The sequence below is a fragment of the Nycticebus coucang genome, chromosome 1 (genome assembly GCF_027406575.1).
Source record: "Nycticebus coucang isolate mNycCou1 chromosome 1, mNycCou1.pri, whole genome shotgun sequence".
NCBI lineage: Eukaryota > Metazoa > Chordata > Mammalia > Primates > Lorisidae > Nycticebus > Nycticebus coucang.
The window spans coordinates 84,465,351-84,487,852 of record NC_069780.1 but is presented as its reverse complement, the minus strand read 5'-3'; the positions used below and the strand labels follow the sequence as shown (position 1 = coordinate 84,487,852).

General features: G+C 37.9%; 1 pseudogene; it reads right to left on the bottom strand.

Moving 5' to 3' along the window:
• Nucleotides 1–6,316: 6,316 nt before the first annotated feature.
• On the bottom strand, nt 6,317–8,487 carry LOC128590531 (40S ribosomal protein S25-like; annotated as a pseudogene).
• Nucleotides 8,488–22,502: the final 14,015 nt, after the last annotated feature.

Genomic DNA, 22,502 nt, shown 5'->3' with positions numbered 1-22,502 from the left:
GGGGGTTAATCATTAAATTTTTTAGATTTCAGAATATTAGGGGATACACATGCTTTGTTTACATAGTTTGTTACATAGTTTGTTTTTGTATAGGTTGAATCAGAATTATAATGTGTGCCCTTCACCCAAATAGTGTGCACTGTTCCCAAATGGTGTGAATGTACCCATACCCTCCAACCACTTTCTCTGAGCTTGATTTTCACTGAGATTTACCTCTATATGGTCTACATACATATGTTGATATTGAGGTCATTAATAGCAAAATATGTTATATGACAGATATACTAAAATAGCTTCTAATAATCTGGTTGATGATTTTATTATTTTTTACAACCCACAGAAGACCCTTTGACTGCTACATAAACTTTTACATTTTGTATTTCTCCAAAACCACCTCTACATATTCATATATAATTAAAAGACAATCAAACTGGTGTGACATGGAATGCATATTTTTTAACTATTTTTTTCTCTTAAGTTTAAATTTAAGTACTAAGAAACATGTATGTTCTTAATATAACTGGAGATTAAATTTATAATATGTAAAGAAGTAATTATTTTGTAACCATAGCCTACTAAACATTATTAACAGCTTCCCAAGGCAGTAACGCAGTGGTAATAAATATGAGTCCTGAAATAATACGATAATTTTAATTGTACCTGGGTTTTCAAGGATATTGTTATTTCCTCAGATCCAAGTAGTCCAGTCACATAGTCCAGTAACTTAGAATGCTGTTAGTCTGATAGTTTACCCAAATAAAAATAAAAAGCTAAATATTTACTGATGTACAAAAATATTAAAAACAGAATGACTGCTATGTATAACCAATATAATTGTTACAAAATATATTAATATTAATAAAATAAAAATAGCTAGGCATTGTGGTGGGCTCCTGTAATAAAAAATGTATATATATTGAGATATTTAACTATACTGATTATAATTTTAAAAATACATAAACTAAATGTGAAATAACACAACATTTTGGCATCAAATTCTATTTTCTGTTATATACCTTGTCCTAAAATCTACGTTTTTGTTTTCTTTTTATTAAACATTTCTAATTCTAAATTATTTGGCAAGTTCTAGTATTGACTTTGGTAATTCTTTTGTGAATGGTGGATAATAAGAGTCTCAAGTATAGCTAAAGGTATTTTAAAAATGAGACCTGAAATGTGTTTAGGATAGTGTCTGGCACATGGGAAGGACTCAGGAAGCGTTAGTGTTTTGGTTGGTTGGTAGTTTGGTTTGTTTGTTTAAAGTTTCTGTAAGCATCTAATATATTTGTCACGCCTTCAATTCTTTATTTGTATCCTCTTTACAAGCATGCCCTCTTACGTATTACATGAGAAGGTTTAAAGAAAAAAAGAATGATTTCTGTTTTGTGTAGTATTCTTATCAAGGGAGAAACTAGAACATTTAGTGGCTTTTTTTAATACACTATCTGGAAGTTAATAGTCAAATATTCTTCTCTCCTGACAATTTTATTATGCCTCCAAAATTGAATAATATCTGGTCATTTAAATGGCCTTTCAGCTTCTCACCTTGTTATTCTTCTTTTGCCGTTTGTTTTTTTGAATAATGACCTTACCTCGATTTGTCATTTTGTTCAGTGACCAAATCCTAAAACTCTGTGTAGCAATAAGGATCACAGAATGGAAAGCCATTTCAGCAGATATTTTGATCCTCTTAACTGAATAAGGAAAACCGCACAAATGATTTATTGCCTTTGGAAAAATATGTACATTTACCAAGAAGACAGAGCACTATACCTATTGGAAAAATTAATTTATAAAGAATATTTTTCTGCCAATAATGTTATTCCCTGTACACACTGTCCAAAGAATAAAGAAATTTACGTAAATCCTATCTTTGCCTGAAATGTTCATTTATTCCAAATTGTTTAAGTAATCTATGAATGCATGCTTGTTGTTAGAAAAAAACAATCAAACAATACAGAAAGTACAAAACAAGCCCAGCTCTGCACCAGACGCCTGCCCTGGTCCCCCACCCCATGCACGTCACTATCATAATGGCCCTTTGTCACACAGTGCTGAGTGACAGCTGTGAATTCTTTCTTCTAGGCTGTTTCCACACATTTATACCGTCTATCTGTGCTGTTATCAGAGTACAGAATTCTCACTTCATAAAAATGGAAAAGATGTAAGAACTAAATGAAAAAAATCTTTGTGGGAGATTGAAGAGGCAAAAGAACAGAAGTAGCAGAAGAGAGCCTCCTGGAGACGTTAATCGGTTCATTTCTTACCACGCCCACGAGGCACGTGTTATTCCAGCTTTCGTGACAGTGAGGTACAATTCAGAGACACCCTCAAGGTTATATCAGCAAAAAGTGGAACTGGAATTCAACCAAATTCTATTTTTACCAATACTTCAAATTTAGCACTTACACTATATTACCTCTCAGTGTATTTTAATTTGAGAACTTGAATTTTTTTTTCAAGGTAAAAAAGAGAGATTTTATTTAAGAACAAAGAGAAAGTTCAGAGCACTTTCAAGGAGAGTTGGAAGTGGATCCCTCTAATGGAGGAGAAAGGTGAGCGGGAAGGAGACACAAAAGCCCGCAGGGCAGAAATTTCAGGGTAAAGGAGATTTTATTAAGAAGAACAAAGGGAAAGTTTAGAGCAGTTCAAAGACAGTTGAAAGTAGGTCCCTCTCATGGAGGAGAAAGGGTGAGGGAGACCCAGAACTTTAAATTGGTTGACAATGGTGGCCGGGTGCCCTAGTTCACACCTGTCATCCCAACACTCTGGGAGGCTGAGGCGGGTGGATTGCCTGAGCTCACACGTTCGAGACCAGCCTGAGCCAGAGCCAGAACTCATCTCTAAGAATAGCTGTGACGCCATGGCACTCTACCCAGGGGCACAAATGAAACTGTCTCAAGAAAAAAAAAATGTTGACAATGGAACTTTCTTCTAGATGCACTTGCACACAGAAACTTATACACATATACACACATGCACATGCATCTCAGGGACACACAATTAACAGAATAACATCTTTGCAGGGATGTATGTTGATGAATAATTGGAATAACTTTTTGAGGTCATTCTTTGAGAGCAGAGGGAAATACTTTTTAAAAAGATTTTATTCTTAGAGCAGTTTTAGGTTCACAGGGAAACTGGGTGGTACAGAGACTGCCTGTATACCTCCTGCCTCCCTACAGAGCCTCTGCTACAGTCCCTCCTGTCATCAACTTCCTCTCCTGGACAGTTGTTTAATATGCTGAAATTCCCCCTCTGTAAACAAATGAGAAAAATATGATTTCATATTTATGAAATATTTTGGACAGCAGGTGATTTGGTGGATTGTAGAACATTAATGTTTGTTGGGTAATTTTAAAATTTCCAGTATTTTCAATTACTTTAGCATTTTCAGAGCTTTGTCTACTTGGATTTCAGTAGACTTTCATTTGCAGCTGATTAGTAAATACTCTTAAACATGATTTAAGAGTAGATTAGCAGACACTCTTAAACATGATAAAGGAGAAACCTGATTCTAGAATGTTTCTAGCCACATTATGTCCATTCACAGTCAGAATCTCCCTCTGGTCAATCTTTCTTCATTCTGCACAGCACTGCACCGCTGGGGATACCAGGGCTCAGGTCATCCCTCGGCTCCCTCTGGATGGAGGCACATTCCCTAATGAAAGGCCATAGTTCATCTATCAGAGACGGGAACTGGATCTCTCTTCCTGAGCTTGAGCCTCCAGCATAAGTAAGAATGAAGAATCTTGTCCATTGCAAGTTCAGAGAGCCAGAGCCCGTTTTCGATACAACAGTTTCAAATCTATGAACAAACTGCATGGATCAGTTAGTTACTCTGCATGTTTATAAATGAAATACTCAGTTATTTCTCAGCTACCAAGTCTATTAGCAAAGTTTCTAATAATTCTAAAAATTACCAAGAAAAAGGATAAACATGAATATTTAGGATAAATTGCATAAGACACATACTTTTCTTTCTTTTTTTTTTTTTTTTTGTAGAGGCAGAGTCTCACTTTATGGCCCTCGGTAGAGTGCTGTGGCCTCACACAGCTCACAGCAACCTCCAACTCCCGGGCTTAAGTGATTCTCTTGCCTCAGCCTCTGGAGCAGCTGGGACTACAGGCGCCCGCCACAATGCCCGGCTATTTTTTGGTTGCAGTTTGGCTGGGGCTGGGTTTGAACCCACCACCCTCGGTATATGGGGCCAGCGCCTTACCGACTGAGCCACAGGCGCCACCCCGACACATACTTTTCTTAACTTAATAAACAGTATTTCTTCCACCTAATTATTCATTAATCATTGCTGAGGGCAGAGAAAACAAGATGGGGGAAAGAATGAGAATGCAGAAAAGACTTTTTCAGAGACATTCTGACTATATTTCAAATTTAATGTATAACTGCAACGTATCTAAAATATATACGTTTGTAATTCTTTTCTTGTTGCAGCTCAGGAAACAATATACCACAATGCTGGACTCAGAAACAGCCTCCGAATCAAAAGGTTTTGTCTGACCTTCTCCTGCCCTCCTGTCTGTCAGACTCATTCACCAGTCCTGGAAGATACCTACAGAAACTAGACTCTCTTTTCCCCAAGGTGGGTCGTAGAAGCCAGAACCCCTTTTTCTGAAAGCCAGCCACAAACCTAAGAAAATTATTACTCTAACTTTCCCTTTGCCTTTCTGTGTAAAAAGTGGCCCTCAAGAAATTACCTGAAGAATCTTATTTGACTGTAAATTATAAGACCCTCATTTTGGTGCCAGAGTTTCTTTCTGCAGCAGGTCCTGGGTCTCAGAGATTCAAAGAATGAACCCCAAGACCATAGAGATCAGTGATAAGACAGGATTTGTTAGATAGAAAGTAATGGAAGGAAGGAAAGGCAGCAGAGCCTCTGGCAGAGCAGGCAAGACCCAAGTGGGAAGTCTCTGCATGGGTCTTTCTTCTAGGGGTTTTATTCTGTTTGGGAATTACACTTGGCCAGGACTTGACAGACTGCAGTGAGGGTCTGAATGAATAATGTATTATCAAATGAATGCAGTTCCTTCTCTCAGGGAAAAAGCTGCAGGAGGTTCCCTGCAGAGGGGAACCTAGCTTACATGCAATGCTGGAAACACCACTTTCTCCTGTCTTACGTTTATTCAGAGCGCAGTTTGGAGAGGAAAAGACAGTTTGCTTAGGCCTGGAAAGGGGACCCCTGTCCAGCCCTGAATGAGAGAAACTCTGTATCAATTTCAAAGAGAGCCCTGCCCCACACCCAAAGGAAGGAATGCTACTCAGAGAAGCCAGGAAGAATCTAGACAGTAGGACCTTACTGGGTTTACCCTACCTGGTCTATTAGCATTACACCACACCCTTTGTGTACGCTCATATTTCTACACCGCTGTCTATACTTTATTAAAGTTAAACATAAAAATGGACAATTTCCCCTGTGTATTTTCATCTTCTTTCAGAAGGCTCCCAGGATACACATTAAGTAAATTTGCCTTTTCTTCAACTATTCTGTCTTTTCTGAGTTTATTTTTCAGCAAAACTTCCCCTAATCCTGCATTAGTTTTTAGAATTATTAGAAATTCCAAATAATTTATATTATAACAAATTTAAAATGAATGTTAGTGATACCGGAATTTCAGGTTCTTGGTCTCGGCAATTTGAAGAATAAATCGACCAGGATCAGTGGTAAGTCAGGATTTATTTACAGAAATAAAACTTACAACAACTACAAAAACCAAACCTCCTGGCAGAGAGAACCCAGGATGGGAACAAGCTCTCCTGCTTCCTCTTTGAGGTCTGTCTTTGGGCTCTCTGCTCAGGGGTTTATATAGTGGCAGGGGGTTGTTCTGCTAGGGCGTGAGTCTTATCAGTTACAGCCAGCTGTCCAATGAACTCTCAGACCTTGGAAACTGACAGGAAATTTACCAGTCAGAAGTGCCTATGGAGGAGATAGCAAGGTGCCATCCATAAAACTGACCAGTTAGATGTCCATGTGGAAGAGACAGCAAGATGCCAGCATCTCCCCTGCAGGTGTCTGGCCCTTCCAGGAAGCTGGTTCCTCCATCCACAGGAGCATCTATACCTCCAGGGCTAAGGCAGCAGGTCGTGGTGCTGCCTTGTCCTGCATCAATTCTCCCTCTCCGAGTGGAAACTCTAATCGCTATTAAGGATAAGGGCGAAGACTCAATCTAACTGCTTCCTGCCGAATCAGGTGATAATGGGGGGGCAGCTAGGTTTCTGCAGAGGGAGCATGATCCAGGGGCTCATGATAGAATCAGGTCTTAGACAGGAATGATCTTTTCTGTGTGTGGCTTGATGACATTTAAGTGTAGGTGGACTGTGGCTGGTTCTCTTCATAGTCTGCTTTCGTAGAAGGTGGAGAAAATCCTGCTTTCCTCCAGGATTTTACTCGTGAATGATGTATCCAGGAATCCATTCCCATAACTTTAATAGCTGTAGAGGAAGATAAGATAACAGAAAAGGGACCTTCCCAAGTCAGGGTTAGGGAAGGTGAATTAGAGGGAAGAGTTTTGATCATGACTAGATCCCTAGGGGAGAAAAGCTTCCTTGGTGTTGAAAGTGAAAATGTAGTAGGGTACTCATGGATACAAATGGTTGTTCCTGTTCTAGTTAGTATGTCCCTCCCCAATAGGGGAGCAGGATGTTCAGGCATGATTAGAAAGGCATGAGAGAACAGTCATCCCAATTACATCTTAAAGACTGAGAGAAAAATTTGGTAATTGGCTTTCCAGACACCCCCTGTATAGTTAACAGATTTGGGGGATAAAAGTACAGAAAAGGTTGCTCTAGTGTCCAGAAGAAATTTTGTCTCTTGGCCCTCCACTATAAGGAGAACCTGGGGCTCATGAGGGGTGATGACACAAGCTGGAGCCATGAGATGCCCCGGGCACCCTCAGTCCAGTTTGGGTGCGGATGGGATCGCTGGCCCAGGAGGCCTTCGCCTCTGGAGACAGGCCACCCTCCAATGGTCACCCTTACATTTTGGACAAGGGCCAGGTGGCTTGCCCAGCCAGCAGTACTACTGAGGGCAGTCCTTTCTGAAGTGACCAGCCTGTCCACATTGGAAGCACTTGTCCCCAGGTTAGTAAGGCAATAAATTAGGGTTGAGTTGAGAGACACTGTGAAACTTTTTGTATTACAATTAGTTGCACTTAGTCAAGGTCCTAGACAAACCTAGAATTATCTTAAATTTCCCCGTACTAGAAGAAATCAAATACCCAGGGTCATCCTCATTGCTCTTCTTTATTTTCAAGATATTGAGCAGTAGCTGAGGTTCAGGGCTAGTCCCACCTTGGGGAGTCATCCCAGGCTTCTCTTCATAGGCCTCTGGTTGCTCAAGCTGTGGATGGGAGTCATGTCACCCCTTGTTTGGGGATGACTTCTCTTTAACAAGGTCAACTCTTGTGTTTTTAGGGATATAAAAACACTAATGAACAGAAATAACTCTCAACCCACCTAAAACACCTAATACACACTTCTAAAAAAAAAACAGAATACCCATACGAAATTAACTATATAAACAATTTTTACCTACATTCAAACAAAGCATATATGCTATTAAGGGAGAGGAAGAAAACTAGAAGAGGTTTACAGAGATAAACAGAAACAATTTGGGACCATGGAGGAGAAGAGAAGATAGGAAAATCTGGGAAAGCCCAAGTTTTCGAAGGCCCTCCCAGTCCTGGGGTCAGAACCATTGCTGGGGACCCCAGGGCCTCTGGGTGCTACCTCCTTACTAGGCTCCCGACCAGGGAAAAGGAATAAACAGAGAATAGGTTCAATTTTCTTCCAACAGTCCCTTCCCCACCTTTGTCTATACTTTATTAAAGCTAAGCATAAAAATGGACAATTTCCCCTGTGTATTTTGATCTTCTTTATGAAGGCTCCCACAATACACATTAAGTAAATTTGCCTTTTCTCCAACTATTCTGTCTTTTCTGAGTTAATTTTTCAACAAAACTTCCCCTAAATCCTGCATTATTTTTAGAATTCTTAGACATTCCAAATAATTTATGTTATAACAAATTTAAAATGAATACTAGGACTCTTTTTTTTTTTATTGTTCAACAAGGTTTTTATTTGTCCAGATATACAGTTGGTTGGGCCTGTTCGGGCATTTTCTCTAGCAGCTGGGGCATCTCCACCCATGGTGTTTCTAGTACAAATCACTTGAGCTCTGTGCTTTGAAACCAGCTTGATAAGCTCTCTATTGTGGATTCCTGAAGGGCTTCCCTGGCCAGGGAACCTCGAATCTTCAGTCTCTCAGAGACCACAGCTGGGGTTACAAGCTTATCGCTGGGACCTTCCTTACAGAGTTTGTCAAACAAGACTAGGTTGTTGAGCTTGTTTTGAACTTAGCCTTGGGACTACTTCTTCTTTTTTGGCCTTGCTCTCAGATTTGTTCACTGGGTCTTTGTTCTCCTTGGCTGACTTTCCGGCATCTTTCTTTTTCTTGTCATCCTTGGGCAGCATCCAGAAGCTCGGAGAGGAGCTGCCACTAACTGCCACAGCCTAGCTAAGATGTCATATTGACTATTTTAACAAAATTAGGATCATACTAATCTACTACCAAGTTTTCTCCCTTAACCTATATTATAATGCATTTTCTTTTTTTTATTGTTGGGGATTCATTGAGGGTACAATAAACCAGGTTACACTGATTGCAATTGTTAGGTAAAGTCCCTCTTGCAATCATGTCTTGCCCCCATAAAGTGTGACACACACCAAGGCCCCACCCCCTCCCTCCGTCCCTCTTTCTGCTTCCCCCCCCATAACCTTAATTGTCATTAATTGTCCTCATATCAAAATTGAGTACATAGGATTCATGCTTCTCCATTCTTGTGATGCTTTACTAAGAATAATGTCTTCCACTTTCATCCAGGTTAATACGAAGGATGTAAAGTCTCCATTTTTTTTTTTTTATTGTTGGGGATTCATTGAGGGTACAATATCTATATGATCAATAAAAATTCTGGTTTACCATTATCATTATTTTTACTGATGATCATTTGCTGCTGACAGAAGAGAGTAATAGTAATTTTTATTAAGTATGCTGTGCAAATGTCTGATGTTTGGTTATACTCATACAAATTATTCAGTAAAACTTTTCACAGTCTTGGTTGGTAAAATACTCAAAGTTCAAAATATAACACTTGCCGTGTGCTTTCTCATAATTGATATACTTTCGTTTAAACTCTCTCTTGTGAAATATTTAACGCATTATTTCTTATTCACTTTTTTTCTTCAAAAAGCATACAATCTTTCATTTGGATAAGGTCTTATGGAATTATCCAGAAGGAACAAATGCATAATAGCAAGTGAAGACCTGTAGGCGATGCATAATTCATATTAGAAAGCAAAGCTTTCTTTTAAAAACTCAGAGATTTATTTGTTGGTTGGAAATGGTATTTCTCTTTTCAGTTCAGTGAGCCTAAGCATTATTTCTGAAATCATTTTACACATTTTTTCATCTGTTTCTAATTACAAAGCTCTTTGACTATAAATTACAGTGAACTGATATTTAACACACATGTGTATAATCTCTGGCGTGTGTGCACCTTCTCCCACATGCTTTCCTCACCTGAATGTGGGAACAGGTGCACTCCAAAAAAATAAATACACACACATTGTCCCAGGGCAGCAACTTTCTTTCCCTCATTTATTTCATTTTATAGTTTTCCAAATATATGTGTATTAAACACAATATTTTAGGAAATAAATAATAACCTGAAGGTAAGCTTTTGATTCTCCAACTATTGAATCATTTTATTTATTCTGAGACTTTTTTCACAAGCCCCAGAAAATTAACTATTAACTGCTGAGATATGTTTTCTCTTCGTCATTAGAATCACTAGAACATGAAAAAAAAAAAGAGAGAGAGAGAGAGAGAATCATAGAACGTGGATGTCTTATTATTTTGTTAAGGAGAAACTTTTTCACTTGGCTCACATTTAAGCACCTCTTTTTCTTAAGCCATTTGTTAATTTCACTTTCTTACCCTGACCACTCTGTTTAAAGTTGTCACTCTTCCATTCCATTCCCCACACTTTGCTCTTCTTTTGTCTTTTTGCTTAGCACTTGTGAAATATTAGCACTTAGTGACATCCGCACAACACATCTGGGTAAAGATAGAGGCTTAGAACATTGATATATCTCAAGCATCTAGTAAAACAGATGACAGGTGTCTTACTGTAACTAGCTGCCAAATGAGTGAATCTTCATTTTGACAATGAGAAAACTGAGGCCTGGACAAGTTAGCCAGTTTACCAGACTTACATAACTTGGATGCTACCGCCTGCTTTCAAAGTCTTGGCCCCTACACTCTCATTCTTCCTGAATTTGGGAGGACCAACATTCACCTGCCTCAGGAGCCTGGCGCCACACTTCACTAACTCTCCTCAGGACACACCTAATCGCTCATTATTTTGGCACAATCATAGTCAGAGACTAATGAGAAGAATGAATGCTGGCTTTGTGGGAAACTGATGCTGAGGAAAGTTTCTTTCTTTGGAGAATAAAGCTAAAAATAAACCTAAATTCTTTAGAGAATAAAAGAAAATTTTCTTTGAAGTCCGTCAGTGGCGTACATAGTGTATTTCACAGCTGAATTGGATCTTTTCTTTAATACTTCCTTGGTTATATGCTGAATCGTGTCCTCCCCAAATTTGTACATTGCAGTCTTAACACCCAGTAGCTCTGAGTGTTGAGTGCATTTCGAGATAGAGTTGTTAAGGATGTAATTAAGGTAAAATGATGTCATATATCTAATACTGGTTGTAATTCAATCTTACGGGTGTCCTTATTAGAAGGGATTAGGACACAGATACACACAGAGTGGGGAACATGTGAGGACACGGGGAGAAGACGGCTGTGTGAACACCAAGGACACAGGCCTCTGAGCAACCCAAACTCATCAACACCTTGATCTTGGACTTGTAACCTCTAGGGCTATAAGAAAATTAATGTCTGCTGTAGAATACCATCCAGTCTGTGGCATTTGGTAATGACAGCCTTAGAAAACTAATCGTTAAAAACAAATTATCCAGACAAGAAATACAAAGAAAATGTTCTCTTCCGACATTGGTGTAGGGTGAAGGGCAGTAGTTAAAATGAAATGAAAATGTAAAAAACACAAGTTAGTATTTTTAACCACATTACTGTGTACTTTGGGAAAGATAGGAGGGAAAACTGCATAAGGAAATGCTTTTAAAAACAGAGAATTGGCTCAGAGACGTCTTTGCACAAAGCATGCCAGAATTGAAGTAGTTAATGCTCTGCCTCATCTATAGGATTATAACCTACTGCTTTCCCCACACCTACTGTTGGAACATAACAATGTGTCAGAGCACAGGATTAGACACACGCTCCACCTCCAAATAGTCTAATTCATTCAAAATCATTAAGAACTCATTCTCAAAGAAAATTTCTGCAGCCCAGAATTTACATGTGTGTTTGTTATTTAGAATTCAGACCAATGAAGGACCTTTAATGCAAATTGTGATGCTACAAAAGGACAGCATTTAATGCATATTATTGGGTTTAAACCTTTTACAGATAACGGAGCCCCTTATTGCAGGCCTGCCTTCCATGCTGTCCCAGCTGCTTTTTATTTTTACCTGTATTTTGCTTCTTCCTCAATAGTAAGCTTTTCTGCTTTCCATTCTGGCATAGCTGGAATTACTTTTCAAATAAACCTTTTGTTGTTGTTTGTCACCATAATATATCGTGTGTTTTACTCGTGTAAGAATGAAGCTATCGAGTGGCCTGAATACAGACAAAATGGGCGACTCCAATGGGTTCCGTAGGAAGATGGCCTGTTTGTCATGAAATTATTTTCCCAAAGTGATTAAAAGAAAATTCTAGGCATTGATGGAGGCCTGAGATTTAATCCTATTTGGACTCTGTGTTCACCTGGGAGACATGTTGTATGAGGAATTCCATATGAAGCTCTCCTCCCGGGTACCTGGAAGGCAATGCTATGGCTGCCTTCCTGTCTGTGTAGGATAGTCTGGGTTTCTCCAGGCCTTCCTCCTCTTCCAGCTGATTGGAATTCTCAAAGTCATTTTAAAATGACAGAATAACGTCTCCCACATCCTGGGTAATGCTCAGCCAAAAGGCAGAGGGGATGAGAAAGTCAAGAACAAGTTGCATGATGGTAAAATGCCACAGTCCTTTGTGATTATTTATTTAATTGACAAACACTAATGTGCCAGGAATTGCTCTGACATTAATTAGTATTAGATATTAATGATAATACGAATATAATCTATATTACCATTAATTTAATGTTGATACCAATGAATATTAGTTATTCGTTGATATTAATATTCATTAACTACTATTTACATATTTAATATTTGTCACAGCAGTATGTGACAGAGACAATTCTTACTGCCACTACACAAATGGAGAAAATGAAGCACAGAGCTCCAGAGTTATCTGTCCAAGGCACATACATGGCTGGTACAGGCTAAACCAAAATTTAAACAAAGCCAGGGCTCCAGATACTGTTCTTACCCAGAGGCACAGAGTGTGTGTTAAAGGGGGATTTTCTCTGCTCAGCTCTTTCCTTTTGCATGTGTCTAGTAAAGGAAGGAAATAAGTTATGGAGTTGCAGCTAATGTTTCCTTCTCGGGGTTTCATTATGTGGCAAGAAACACATTTTTTTTTTTTTTTTTTTTTGCAGTTTTTGGCCAGGGCTGGGTTTGAAACCACCACCTCCGTCATATGGGGCCGGTGCCCTACTCCTTTGAGCCACAGACACCGCCCCCAAGAGACGCACTTATTTCACAATGGCACTCAGATCCGAAAAAAGCATCACCATATCTCAGTTCAACCTTCCCTAATACAAGAAAGACAGCATGGCCTTCTTAGTTAAAGGGACAACCATTCAACTCAGATGACTTAAGAACATGAAGACTCAGGTGATTTGGAGAAAAGAACCATCATGGCACTTGGAGAATAGCTCTTAGAGAGCAATGGTTCTCTGCATGGTTGCAAAAACAAGTGTGATAGAAAAAAAGAGGCCTTGAAGGTCCTGAAGAGAAATAGCACTGGATGAGTCATCTTTCCTTGGGCTAGTTCTGGTTACTTTCAGCTCACATGTTATGCCCAGCAGAGCTGTATGTACATATGAATAGAGAGAAATAGAAGTACCTGGCCACAGAAGGGTCTCTGCTTACTTTCCAGTCTAATGAGTCAGAAACCAGTAAGCAACAGCATCTTCCCACCCACACTCACACACGCGCGCACACACACACCTACCTCTCAGCAGGCAAATATAAGTAAGTGATTAAGCAAAGTTACTGCTCCTGCAAAGTCAGTAGAGGAGAAGGTTTTTCAGATTCCTCCAAGATGGTTTAATTACATAGATTCTCACCAAATGTTTTAGCATCAGATTTCAATCTCGTGGCACACAGGGAAATAGAATCCTACATACTACTTCCTGCAGCCTATCAGTGGGCAAGAAATTGATGTGAATAAAAAATTCTTCTCAAAAAAGAGCAGATCCTTTATAAGTCACAGATTTTACTTAGCTACTTTCTAACTTCAAATTCTTGTTTACATTGTGAGAGAAATCAGTGGCCTCATTTTAAAGGTCATACAACCTTTTATGATGGTGATGTTTGCATTAAATGAAGGAAAGGTGTAGAAACAAAAGGTCCCAGTAGAGAGTAAAATATTTTACATGCTGCATCTTTTTGTTTGGTTTTGTTTTTATGAAGTATTGATTGAAGCAAAAGATTTCCTTCCCCCCAAATGCTGATACAATGTTGATAATAAATACTTCACATAGAAGTCTTATACGATGCTATTTTTATTCTTTTCCAAATATTAAGGGGGTACAAATGGTTTTTGATACATGAATACACTAGATAATGTTGACAACAGGGCTTTCGGTGTGCCTGTCACCAGCACATCATTCATTCTACCTGACAGGTAAGTTTTTATCTCTGAACTCACTTTCACTCTCCCCTTCTTGGTTTTCAATAACGTCTCTGTCTCTTTGTGGTCTCTTCTCCTATCATTTAGCTCCCACTTATTAGTGAGAACATGTGGTGTTTATTTTTCTAATCCTGAGGCACTTCCCTTAGGATATTGACTTCCAGTTCCATCCTAGTTGGTGCAAAAGACATTATTTGCTTCCTTTTTACGACTGAATGGTACTCCATGGTGTGTGTGTGTCTGATATATTTTTCATCCATTCATAAATTGGAGGGCACTTAGGCTGATTCCACATCTGTGCAATTGTGAATTGTGCTGCCATTGTGAGGTGTGAATTGTGACATTCCAGGGCAGATGTCTTTTGGATAAAATGATTCCTTTTTCTTTAAGTACATACTAAGTAATGAGAAAGCTGGATTGAGTGGTAAGTCTAGTTTTAGTTCTTTAAGGAATCTCTGTTCTGTTTTCATAGCGTTTGTGCTAGTTTGCAGTCCCACCGACAGTGTCTTGGTATTCTGTTCCTTTTGCAACAATGCCAACATCTATTGTTCTTCCTTTTTTCAATAATGGCCATCCTGACAGGGGCAAGGTGGCCTCCCACTTTCATTTTAATTAGCATTTCCCTGATGATTAGTAGTCCTGAAGATTTTTTCCTGTTTTCTGGTAATTGGTGGATCTTCTGGTAAACTTCTATTCATATGTTTGGCTCGGTTTTTGATAGGTTTTTATCTCTGATTTAAGTTATTTGCAGATTCAAAAAATTTACAGTAGTCAGATGCATAGATTGTGAATATTTTCTCCATTCTGTTTACACTGTTAATTATTTCCTTTGCTGTGCTGAAGCTTTTTAATTCAATTAAGTCCCTCAAAATAACTTATTGCTGCCTTTGGAGTCCTACTCATAAATTATTTGCTTAGGCCTATGTCTAGAATGGTTTTTCTTATATTTTTTCTAGAAATTGTTATAGCTTCATGCCTTAAATTTAAGTCCCTCGTCCATCTAGAATTAATTTGAGACATGTGGACCTCATCTTATTCTTCTGCATGTGGCTATTCAATTTCCCCAGCACCATTTATTAAATAGGACTTCCTTTTCCCAGTATATGGCTGTTGCCTTCTTTGTTGAAAATTAGTTGGTCATAGCTATATGGTTTTAAGTCTGTATTCTGATGCACTGGCCTGTGTCTCCGCTTTTATAACAGTACCATGCTGTTTACTCTAGCCAGGAAATGTGATTCCTCCAGATTTGTTATTTTGCTTAAGATTGCTTTGGCTATCTGGGTACTCTTTTGGTTGTGAATGAAGTTCCATGTTATGTTTTCTAGATCTGTAAAATAAAACAGTGGTATTTAGATGGAATTGTGTTGAATCTGTAAATCACTTTGGGCTATGTGGACATTTAAGTCTATTAATTCTACCAGTCCATGACCACGGGATGTGTTTCCATTTGTTTGTTCCTCTACAGTTTCTTTTATTAGTGTTTTGTGGTTTTCCTCACAGAGATCTTTCACCTCCTTGATTAAGTACATTACAAAGTATTTTCTTTTCTTTGCAGCCATTATAAAGGTTATTGAGTTCTTGACTGGACTTTCAATTTGACTGTTATTGGTATGTAGAAATGTTACTGATATGTGCACATTGATTTTGTAATCTGAGCCTTGGCTGAATTTATTTATCAATTTTAGGAGTCTTTTGGTGGGGTCTTCAGAGTTTTCTAAATACAAGATCATATCAGAAAACAGGGATAGTATGACTTCCTTTTTCCCATTTTCCATGTTTTTTATTCCTTTCTCTTGCCTGATTGATCTGACTAGGACTTTCAGTAAAATGTTGAATAGAAGTAGTGACACGGGGCGTGCCTGTCTTGTTTTTAGAGGGAGTATTTAAACTTTCCCCCATTTAGAATGATATTGGCTGTATGTTGTCATATATGGCTTTATAATACTGAGGCATGCTTTTCTATGCCCATTTTGTTGAGTATTTTTGTCATGAAAGGGTGTTAGATTTTATCCAAGTTTTTTTGCATTTATTAAGTTGATTATTAGGCCTTTTATTTTGGTTTCTGTTTATGTGGTGAATCATATTTATTGATTTACATATGTTGAATCATCCTTGCATTCCTGGGATGAAACCTATGTGATCTTTCTGATGTGCCGTTGAATTGATGGTAAGGATTTTAGCTTCATTGTTCATAAGGGATATTACTCTGCAGCTTTCTTTTTTGTTGTATCCTTCCAGGCTTTGGTATGAAGGTGATCCTCGCTTCACAGAATGAACCAGGGAGGATTCTCTCCTTATCAATGTTATGGCATAATTTCTATAGGATAGTTGCCAGTTATTCTTTATATATCTGAAAGAATTTAATTGTAAATCCTCCTGGTTCAGGGCTTTTTATTTATTGGGAGATTTTGTATTCCTGCTTTAATCTCACTGCTCATTGCTGGTCTGCTTAGGATTTCTATTTTTTCCTGATTCATGTTTGGGAGGGTATGTGTTTCCAGGAATTTTTTCATTTCCTGTAGGTTTTCTAGCTTGTGTGCATAGAGATTTTTACAGTATTAGCAGATGATACTATTCTATAATGTAATTTATTCACAGTACTTCTGAGATATCACTTGTAATAGCTCCTTCTGTTGCGGTCATGTGAGTCCTTTCTCTTCTATTTTGAGCTATTCTGGGAAGTAGTCTGTTGATAGTGTTTATCTTTGCATAGAACAAACTTCTTGTTTTATTAATGCTTTTTATTTTGGGGGTAGTTACATTTATTCGATAGTTCTACTCTGAGCTTTATAATTTCCTCTCTTCTGATTGCTTTCTACTTTTTGTTTCTAATTCCTTAAGATGGGACAAGAGGTTGATAAGTTCCCAGTTTTCTGTCTTTTTGATACATGTATTTAAGGTTATGAACTTTCGTCTTAGCTCTATTTCTTCTGTATCTCATATATTTTAAAAACTGTAAACCCTTTGTTATTCAATTCAAAGAATCTCTTGATTTTCGTTTTTATTTCATCATTAACCCAGGGTTGTTCAGTAGCAAGTTAATTTCTATAAGTTTGTATGGATTTGAGTTTCTCATGCAATTGATTTTTAGTTTTATTCCACTGTGGTTTGAGAAGATACATGGTATGATTTCAATTTTTCTGAATTTGCTCAGACTGATTTTATGGCCTCGAAAGGCCATAAATCTTGGAAAACATCCAATGTGCTGATAACAAGGATATATATTCTATAGTGTGGGAGTAGAGTGTTCTGTAAATGCCTGTTAGGCCTATTTGTTCTAAAGTCCCATTTAAGTTCAGTATTTCCTTGTTTATTTTCCGGTTTGATGATCTGTCCACCTTGTCAATGGGTTGTCAAAGTCCCTGGAAATCATAATGCTATTGTTTATCTCTTTGCTTAGATCTAGTAGGATTTGTTTTATGAATCTGGGAGTTCTTTCATTAAGTGCATATATACAGGGTGTCCATAAAGCTCATGTGCAATTTACTATGTAAAACTCTTTTAAATTGCACATGAACTTTATTTTCACCCTGTCTCTTTATGATTACACAATGACCATCTCTGTCATTTTCTTACCTTTGTTCATTTAAAGTCTATGATATAAGAATGGCTAAACCTCTTCTCTCTTGGTTTCCATTTGTGTGGAATACTTTTTACTATCCTTTAGTCTGTGTCTGTGCAAGTTCTTGTGGATTAAATCTGTTTCCTGGAGACAGAAGATACTTGGGTTGTACTTTTTTTTTTTTTTTTTTTCATCCATTCAGTCACTGCCTTTTAAGTGGGGCATTCAGACTGGTCATGTTCAATGTTAGTCTTGATATGTTCGACACTATTCTGATCAACAAGTTGAATGAATAGTTTTGTTTTTAATCTTGTGTTATATAAAAGCTATCAGATTTTACTTTTGGGTGTTTTTATGCTGATGGGTTTCTATTGTGCTTTTCATATGTAATCCCCTTTTGATCATTTTCTGTAGGGCAAGTCTAGTAGTGACAAATTTCCTTCATGTTTACATATTTGATGCAGTCTTTATGTCACCATCATTTATAAAACATAGATTTTCAGGATACAAAATTTTTAGATGAAAGTTGTTCTGTATAAGAATATTAAACATGAAGCCCCAATCCCTTTTGGCTTGTACAGTCTCTGCTAAGAAGTCTGCTGTTAGCCAATGGATTGGCAGATTTGCCTTTGCAAGTTAGCTGTTACTGTCATCTTGCAGCATGCAGAAATTTAAATTTGGCTCTAGCTAGGTTGACAACTACATGTGTCTTGAATATATACTATTTTCTACGAATCTTCCTGGCATTCAATGACCATCTCATATCTGGATATCCAAATCTCTGGCAATACCAAGCATGTTTTCCTCAATAATTCCCTTGAATGAGTTTCTCCTGCTTTTCGCTTTTTTTTATTTTTTAAGTTTCCGTCAGGAATACCTATAATTGGTTTTTTGGCCTGCTTTGCATAGTCCCACAAATCCCTGAGTGTCCATTCTTCTTTCTGCTTTTTCTACATCTTTTATTGAGTGGGTTAGCTTGAAAGTATTCTCTTTAAACTCTGAATGTCTTTCTTCTGCTTGGTCTAGCCTGCTACTGAAAATTTTCTTCTGCTGTATTTTGAAAGATATTTGTACCAAAATGTTCACTGCAGCCCTATTCATAATTGCTAAGTCATGGAAAAAGCCCAAGTGCCCATTGATCCACGAATGGATTAATAAATTGTGGTATATGTACACCATGGAATATTATGCAGCCTTAAAGAAAGAAGGAGACTTTACCTCTTTCATGTTTACATGGATGGAGCTAGAATATATTCTTCTTAGTAAAGTATCTCAAGAACGGAAGAAAAAGTACCCAATGTATTCAGCCCTATTATGAAACTAATTTAGGGCTTTCACATGAAAGCTATGACCCAGTTACAACCTAAGAATAAGGGGAAGGGAGAAAGGGAAGGGGAGGGAGGGGGGACGTGGGTGGAGGGAGGGAGATTGGTGGGAATACACTTACAAGGGTATATGTGAAACTTAGTAGATGTGGAATGTAGATGTCTTGGCACAATAACTGGGAGAATGCCAGAAAGGCTGTGTTGACCAGTGGGATGAAAATGTGTCAAACGGTATATGAAGCTAGTGTATGATGCCCCATGATCATATCAATGTACACAGCTATGATTTAATAAATAAATAAAATAAATAAATAAATAAGAAATTTCTTAAATGGCTCTTTTAATTTTTAAGTTCTGTTTTATCATTTCTTATGCTGTCTATCTTTTCAGTGTCTTTTTTTTTTTTTACTCATGTCCTGAATTTTTGTTTATGTCTTTGGCTTTCAACTGTGTCTTCAATCCCATTCACTATATTTGCCATCCCTATTCTGAATTCTATTTCTGGAGTTTGGACAATTTCTTTTCTGTAGGGAACCGTTGCTGTAGATTCATTGTGATCATTTGGAGGTGTCAAACTGACTTGCTGTTTCATGTTACCAGAGTTCTTGTTGAAACCCCTTCTCTCAGCTCAGGGGAAATAGGTTTGCAATGTACCTATTCTTTGCTAGGAATTCTTCTACTTAGTGAGAAGGAGAGATGTCTAGATGATGCAGATGTGTCCTATTCTGGAAGACTGGTCTGGGGGAGAGGGGAAGGGCACTGAGATCCTGCAATGTGGCTGTTTTGCACTGTCCCATTCATCACCTTATTCCCCTGTGGTTGTTTCAGTAGAAGCCAATGCTGGGGATCTTCACGTGGAGTGCTGGGTTGGTCCCTAGGCCACTGTTAGAAGCTCAGGGAGGGGCCTACATGTATCCTTCCTCACAGAAGTGGATGTTGCAGCAGGTTTTTCTGCCCAGGTCTACCCATGCCATGGAAGTGAGACTTCCATGGTGAGACTACCTAAGTGGTGGCTGGGGTGGGTAGGAGGCTGTCAGTGATGCAGGCATTTGTTCCACCCTGGTCCAGGTGTGATAGCATGACATGGTGGTGGGGAAGCTCTCTCTGGGGGGTGAGGGGTCCATCATGGTGCAGGTATGGCACCACATAGAGCTGTAGGGACACGTTCCACCTGGCAGTATGGGGGCGTGGGAGTGGGTTCCACTGGGAAGCGCATGGGACTGCAGTGGCCAGGCAGTAGGATGACTGGGGTTCTTTCCTGATTTGGGTTCCACTGTGTCTGTTACTGTGAGACCTCTCCAGTGGTGTCAGTCCCTGCTCCTTGCAGATTCTCTAATGAGGGGTGCTCGACTCCCAGTCATGAAGCACTTGAGAGCATCTGCTCTTCTTCCTCCTCCCCAGGCTCAGCACAGGTGATGTTGTAGCAAAGCTGATGCCTGTGCTTACTGGGGGCTGTCATCTGAGAGCACAGAATGTATAAGTTGCAGTGACCCAGGAACCGAAGCCAGAGTCCCTGCTGTTCTCATTCTCTGGTGCAATGATGCTATACAGTCTCTATGCAGCCCCCTGATCACTATGGAAGCCTATGATGTGGTGGGGGGAGATTCTCCTCATGGCTTAACTTACAGTGTCCACAAGGGGAGGATGGAGATTTGGGTCCTCTCCTTTGTGTGTTCCCCATGTGGGCTCCTTCTCCAGGTACCTTCCAGTCATGGTTAGTGGATTTTTCCTTTTCTCCCTCCTTCACTGTGAGTATCTTCTGTCACTCTTGTGATATTTTTAATGCTCCTTTAAGAAGGACCTCCATAAGCAAGCATCTACTTGCACCTTTGAGTCTCTCCTTGAGAGCAGTGTGTGCAGGCTACTTCTAGTCTGCCATCTTGGCCACATGATTTTTATATATCAGAATTTATATAAGTTTATGCAAAATTTATTTTCTAACATTTCTTACAATTAAAATGAGGAAACATCTACCTTTGATAAAAATACCCCTTACATGTAACTACAACTAAATGTTTGTTCTTTTCCTTGAAGTAGAGAACAAAGTTTTAAACTTTATAGCAGCGGTTCTCAACTCTCCTAATGGCAGGAGCCTTTAATACAGTTCCTGTGGGTTGTGATCCACAGGTTGAACTGCTGCTTTATAGACTTTCACCACATATTTTAATATAAGCTTATTTTCAGCAACACAAGACTCCAACTTGCGCTTACAGGAACACCAGTGGAGAGAGCACAAAATTTGGACAAAACTGTATTTATTCATTGGTTCAAAAATGTTCTTTTCCTAAGGATAAAATTTGCTTAATTTCTTTAATTTACTGTTTCCTTGTAACTAAAATAGCTAACTCATATTTTTGATTGAAAAAAATATATGAGAGCAGTTAGTCATTTCCGGTCATACAATTGATGATGGTAATAAACATATCATTAATGATATCCTGTATCTTATTGGCTGCTTTACAATGGATGTGTTTTATAGAATGAAATACTAATAATAAGAACAAAGTATTTACATATTTATATTAAGCCTTTGGGGCAGCATATACTACTTTTTAGTTTACTACATTAAAGTTTCATCCTTACTTTCAAGGGGTCACCTCGAAAGTTAGGTCATCTTCATGAAACTTCCATTTATTATCAGTCAGCATTTATACTATGCAAATGATAACAATTCCATTTAAAAATGAATTCTGTTTCAAAAATTAGAAATCTAACAGATCTGGAAATAGTGATTTCCTGATGTCAAATATAACTTATATCGTCAAATATGCAAATTATGCCTCCAGTATAAATCAAAGTCTATGACTCAACATATCAAAGGAAGTACCATTTTTGAAAAGAGTCAGTATCAAAAGATTATTATAGGTTGACTGAAAAATTATCAGATAGGTTTTAGGAATGTTGAAGAATTTTATCTTCTTCTTCACCATAATAATAATATTATTACTTAAACCACCTCAGTTAGTATTTCTCCATGTAGATTCAGGATTTTCAGTTGAAAAGATGATATGAGTAAAATTCCTATACTTGAATTTTCCTTCTATGTTCTAGAGAACCAAATTTTAAAAAACCCCAAATGAATGTGTACATTATAGCAGATTTACTAATATCTGAAATCATTTGTTCTGCTGTATAATATACATAAAGTTTTATTTTAAAAGAAAAAAATAGAAATGAGGTAAACCTCTGATTCCATGAAATAATTTTAGATGTTTACTTTGCAGGAAATATTTCTACATAAATTCAAAATATTCAACGTAAGAAGGATATTAGTATACTGTCAGCCAAAGTTTGCCAAAAAATTTATCAATAAAGTGAAATATTTTATGCATAAATATTTTAACATGTTTTTCTAACAATGATAATTTTTTTACTAATCTGATCTATGATTTTAATATCAAATAACTATGTCATTATCAGAAATCAACAATATTTATGGAAAATGATATTTTGCACTTATGTGATTCTGACAGTAATATTAAAATTTAATTGCAAATTTTGAAATGCTAAAGCAGTGCTTTTGAGTTAATACCCCCAAAATGTAAAATTCTTCAACTATGAAATACTTTTGAAAATACATTAATATTGCTCATAGTTTTCACTAGGATGAAGAATAATATAATCATTGGGCTAAGAGCTGCATAAATGAAAGTCCT